This window comes from Nicotiana sylvestris, chromosome 3 (genome assembly GCF_000393655.2).
Source record: "Nicotiana sylvestris chromosome 3, ASM39365v2, whole genome shotgun sequence".
NCBI lineage: Eukaryota > Viridiplantae > Streptophyta > Magnoliopsida > Solanales > Solanaceae > Nicotiana > Nicotiana sylvestris.
In genome coordinates, this window is record NC_091059.1 from 57,432,325 (window position 1) to 57,438,324 (window position 6,000).

Sequence of the window (6,000 nt, forward strand, 5' to 3'; positions counted from 1 at the left end):
TGTCTCGTATTCGCGAGCTTAGCAACCTGTGGCAATTGCGACATCTGCACCTGATCAAAACATCTTTTAGACGGGATTTTAATTTCATTCTTTAAAATTTCAAAACCTAAACTCCTAAGAGGCATTTTTCTAGAGCAAGTTCTTCCTAGAATTATAGGTAAATGAATCTTAACTTTTTTTCTTCAATCGATTTCATCTTTTTACATGATTTCATCTCAAAATCTAGAATTTTTCATGGGAATTTGGGTATATTTGGGTAGAAATTAGAATTTTCAAAATTTGAGGATTTGGATCTCAAATTGAGGTCGGACTTCAAAACCAATTGCATATTTGGGTTCGTGGGTGAATGGGTAATCGGATTTTGGTTCGAACTTCCAGTTTTAACTATGCGAGCCCGGGGTCAATTTTTGATATTTTTGGGGGAAAACATTGAAAAATCTATATTCATGCATTAGAATTGGTTCATTTAGCATTTATTGATGTTATTAAGTAAATCATGGATAGATACAAGCGGATTGGAAGTGGAACCAAGAGGTAAAATGGTAATTGAGGCTTAATTTTATCCGTGGAATTGAGGTAAGTGTTTGGTCTAACCTTATGTTTACCTTGAAAATGGTATTTACAATTAGATTTGATTTTGTGGTTCTAAAAATACATGATTTATCTTTATGCTAGTTGTTAGGCAGTACATGCTAAGTGTGATATTAGAAAATAAGATAAGAGTTTGAAGGCAGTATATTAAGCAAACCGAGAGGCTGGGAATCAGGGCCTCGAGCTAGCCTATTCGGGGCCTCGAGGTCGAACTAAACGTTAGGTTGCGAATGGCTAATGAAGGACTAACAATTCTAAGAGCTTTGATCTGAGCTCTTTATGATCAATAATGGGCAATAAATGAAGAACAATTAATGGAACACAATAAATGTAAATAATAGAATCAAGGGAGAATGTGTTTAAGTTAGAGAGCAGAGAATATTCTTGTATTGAATGTTGTATATTGTCACCTGTGCAAAAAATAGCAAAGGTCCCCTTTATATAGAAGGGGAGAATCCCAACATAGTACATATGCATTTATTATAAAGAAATGTAGCTAGTACAACTACTTAGCAGTCTGGTACAAACTGGTACTATTCTTGTATGTGTTGTCAGCTTTGACTACATGCCTAGGAAACTTCCCGTTTATCCATGATAACTATCAATTTATGCTTCCCCGAAGTCGGACATAAAGAACCCTCGAGGTCGAAACCTCGAACTGTGCCCCCATGCCTTCGAGGTGAAGCTACGGAAAGATACAAAGATCGTAAAATCGAGCTCTCTGATTTTACTCGTATATAGATAGTCCCCACGTTTCTTAGAGTAAAATGAGAAGAAACGATCTCGAATTCCTGCTCCTTCGATACTTCCATCACGACGGTAGTCACGCCCTACCAAGGGATTGACATGACAAAATGAGATGTCTAAAGGTCGCGTCCACACAGCCCTTAAAAGCTTTTGAATTAATTACAGCGGTTGGCTGTCCTTTGGTCCGCTCCAACGTGCATGTTAGACCTCTATAAATACTTCTTCTTTCGCTCCTTATTTCCCACTGCATCATTAAGCCCTCAAAATAGTTCTTTTTACCTCTCTTTTGTGTTCTCTTCTGAAACGCAATTTTCAATTCTCCTCTGAAATCTTCCAACAAGAATGGTAAAAGCTTCCACCTCTGTTCCTTGCGATCGTCTAAGGGTAAAGCAACAGTGCCCCCTTACGTCGGGGAATGCATTCCAGAAGCCTTTGAAACGACCTCCGATTTTAAGACCGAAAAACCTTCTTCGAAGCCAGGACGATGCGAACTTGTGTCCCAATATGTTAGTTCAATAGCAGACGTCGAAAGGGTGAAGGCCGACTGCCGCTGGGGGGACGCGGTGCTCGTGGAGATTCCTTCTAGAGGGGAGGACATAACGACATACAAGGACGGCTTCCTCAATGTGTATACTTATCCGTTTTCCCTTGGCCCGGTAGAGCCATCCTCACCTTCAATAGACCCTGTGGTCCTCGACTTCTGTAAACGATATCGAGTGACTCTCGACCAAATTCATCCTTCGTTCTGGCGCTTTGTTTACATGACCAGATATTATGCGAATATGATTGAGGGGATTCCCTTCACTCTCGACCACCTGATCAGGATGTATAGTCCCCGACTCTTCCGTGAGGGCCTGATTAAGCTCCGTTGTTGGGCCTCGAGAGCTTTTTTCCTGTACCGATAAGGTTAGAAACGGAGGGTGGATGATCCATTTTGTCCGAGTTAGGACTTCGGACCTGATTCCAATGGAGAGGATGCCATTCCCTGAAAGGTGGAACATGAAACGTAAGTAGATATGCTGATTAAATATTCTCTTATTTCTTTTTGGTTACATCTCCCCATGAACTGACTTCCTCCGTTGATGCAGCCGTCACAGTGTATCCTAATGCGGTTAAGGACCTCTCGTGCTGGGTCAACCAGCTGGATTTGATTTACCCATACGTTGAACGCGTGTGGCACGATCTGTCCCAGGCTCGATGGGAAGCCAAGAACCATGGTGAGCCTCTACTTATGTTGTAATTGTATCTCATAAAAGAACTACTGCTAATAACGTCCTCACTCCCTGTGTTTATATTTTGCATTTGTGTGGGTTTGGGGGAGGTCCCCTTGATGAGGGAAGCACTGCTTGGTGAAGCGGATGCCCTGAAACCTGACGAAGAGAAGAAAAGATGAAAGAGGTCGTCAACTCATTCTCCGAAATCGAAGAAATCCAACTTTCTTCGATTGATCCAGTCATGATTATTGAAGTGGGTGATTCCCTTTTGGGATCAACTTTTTCTCCGAGGGAGGTGCAGGATGCCCAAAATAAAGAGTCTTCCGGCGTGAGGGTGTCCGTCAGAGATAAAAATGTGTTTTAGAGGCTTTTTGATGTGCCTGGGGAAAAGCCTGAGCTTGACGCCTCGCTTATTTTCAGTGAGATCGACAGGCTCTGTGAGCAGGTAATCTTTTTATAGATTCTGCTTGGTATCCCAATTTTTGTCTTGCTAAACCTGTTTCTTTCATGGTTCCAGGCCAATGTGCTTTACAATCAGACCTTCACCAAGTTTTAAACTGAGCTGACTCGTTACGAGAGTGAGCGCAAGAAGCTCACCTTGGAGGCCGATGAGCTCAGAGCTCTTTCTACCAAGAGGGAGGAGGAACTCCATGGACTTCGGGATTGTTTGGAGGCGGCATCCCAAGAAAGGACTCATCTCACTGAGCAGGTTATATAGTTCTTGCTTGGTTTTTGTCTACATGTTTATCCCACTTCAGTGTTTTGACACCTTTGGGTTGATTTTTGCAGCTTGAGAAGAAATATGTCCTAATGAAGGAGGAAATTCGAGCCAGGGACTCTGAAATTCTCGAACTCAAGCGGCACGTGAGTGAGATAGTCTCTGATAGAGATACCCTTCAGGGGGAGGTAGTCTCAGTCGGGCATCAACTTGATGACGCGAGGATAGAGAGTGATAAGTATAAGGGTCTTCATACTGAGTTGGTCGCTATGCTATCCGAGGTTAGGGCTGAAGCCGAGGCGTTCGTGTCTTCGTATAAAGAGGATGCGACTACTGCGAATGCTCTGGCCAAGAAGGTGTCCGAAGAGGCCAAGCTGTGATTGACCCGAGCTGTGAATCATGCTCCTTTAGAATCTCGGAGATGGGCTTTTGAGGATATATATGCGGTGGGCATCGATTTGTCTACCGAGATTGAGTGGGTGAAGACCCTAGAAGAGGAGGTTACGACCCTACTTTCCTCTGAAGACGAGTCGAGCAGTGACTCAGGAGATGATAAAGTTGGAGGCGAGATCCCCGAAGGGAAAAAGGCCGTTGAAAACCCGGGGGTTATGGTTGGTGCCGTTGAAAGCACAATTTCCGAGGGAGCCGTCGAAGGCATAGCCCCAGTAGTAGATTAGGGTTTTATTTGCTTTTTTGCCCTTGTAAGGGCTTCAAACATAGGCCTTGTAAATGCACCTTCGTGAACCTTCCAAAATATATGTAAAGGCTTTTTCGTTTTTCATCCTTTTTTGTTTTTCCTTTGCTTTATATTTTGTCGTTCGTCAATGATTAGCCAGATGAATTGGGCTTCGGTGTAAAACCCTTAGGTTTACAAATCGGCCTTGAGGCTTGTTGGGCTGGCTCGAAGGCTCTTACGCATTTGCCCTTAGGATTTTTAGTTAATTGTTTCGGGCTCAGTCTTCGTGTCGGATTTCAACTCGAGCTTATTGACCCTTAAGTTTTCAAAATTTAAGTTGGCTTTTAGGCTCTTACACGTTGGGTCGGTACAACCTCTAATGTAAGCTGGCGTCTGGGATCTTATGCGTTGGGTCCGTACGACCTTTTAATATAGGCTGGCGACAGTAGCTTTTACGCATTGGGTCGGTATGACCTCTAATATAGGCTTCCCTCGTTAAAGATTTTTTGAAGTTTTTGTGTTCGCCCGACTCTTTGACAGCTCGATAAGAGCCTTGATGTAGCGATAATAAGCACCTCATGAGGTTTCGCTCGATGGCTAAATTGTCTCGAAGCCTATTGTTTGGAGCTGATATGATCGAAGCTCTTTTTCTTATGCCGAGCGTAGCCTGATTAACCGGTTCTTTTTGAAGTATTTTCGAAGTAATTTGAAGGTCTGTGATTTTATAGAGACGGTCGGGCATCCCTGAGTCATGTGAGTTTGGCCGGAGCCTTGTGACCGTAGTCATTGCGTTTGGTCGTAGCCTTTCAGTCCCCGAGTGAAGTAGTTTCGCCATTTACATCGAGGGTATGCCTTTTTAGGGGTCTTACAAGTTCGAATGTATAACCTTAACTTTAAGATCGAGGTTTATGCCTTTTGTAAGGTCTTACAATTTTTAACATGCCTTACTTGAGGTCTTACAGTTTTGGTTACTTGGTACAAGTGTAACTCATGCCTTGCTTGAGGTATTACAGTTTTGTTGTTGCTTTATAGAGGTCTTATACTATTGATAATGCCTCGTGGAGGTCTTACATTTTATAGTATTGCCACATGGAGGGCTTTAGGGCTCGAGGTTGCCCGCTTGGGGTCTTACGGCCTTGAGTTTCTGATTGCTCGGCGGGACGACAATCCACGACAGTCCCCGAGACGTCGAAAGTTTTTGGGCTCTGGAGTTGTTCTTTGTAAACTTGGTGTTGCCTCATTATGGGCTTACAAGTTTGAAGTTTCCGACCCGGAGGTCATATGGCTTCGAGTTTTTGATGTCAGTCCCTGAGTGTCCGGGAGATTTTTTAGATCTAGGGTCGTTTCTTGTAAAAGTAGCATACTCCTTTGAAGCGCAAAGCATTTTGATGGAGGGAAAATATTTTTGATTACTTGGTACAAGTATACATGTTTTCGTCGTCAAGGGTTCAATTATTCTATGCGGGCACGGTTCATTTGACCGTTTGGCCCGATACATCATTCTCCTATCGAGACCTTTTTTGGCTCATCTTGATTTCTTCGAGAAGGTGTTCTTCTGGGGGATGCCCCCAGTGTTCGAGGTTGATCAAAGAGAAGCCTTTAATACTTGTTAAGTTCTCCTTAGGTAGCATATAGATGTTGCCTCGTTAAAAACCTTGCCGATAAAACCCTTCTTGGGATAAAATCCGATCGAAGGAAAAGAGTGCAACGCATGCTTTAAAACCCAAGGTATTTGCGTCGGGGGTGTTTCGGTGTCTTCCATCGGACACCTTAACAGTAGTAATGTTTGAGCATTGATATGTTCCAATTGCTTGGAAGTTGTTCGCCTTCCATGGTACCGAGCTTGTAGGACCCTTTGTTGATCACTCCGAGGATGCGGTACGGTCCTTCCCAGTTTTGGCCTAGCTTTCCATCATTAAGGTTTCGAGTATTTAGGGTGACTTTCCTCAGGACTAAGTCCCCGACTCTGAAATGACGGAGATTTGTTCTCCTATTATAGTACCTTTCGATCCTTTTGTTTTTGGGCGGCCATTTGGACCAGCGAAGCTTCTCGC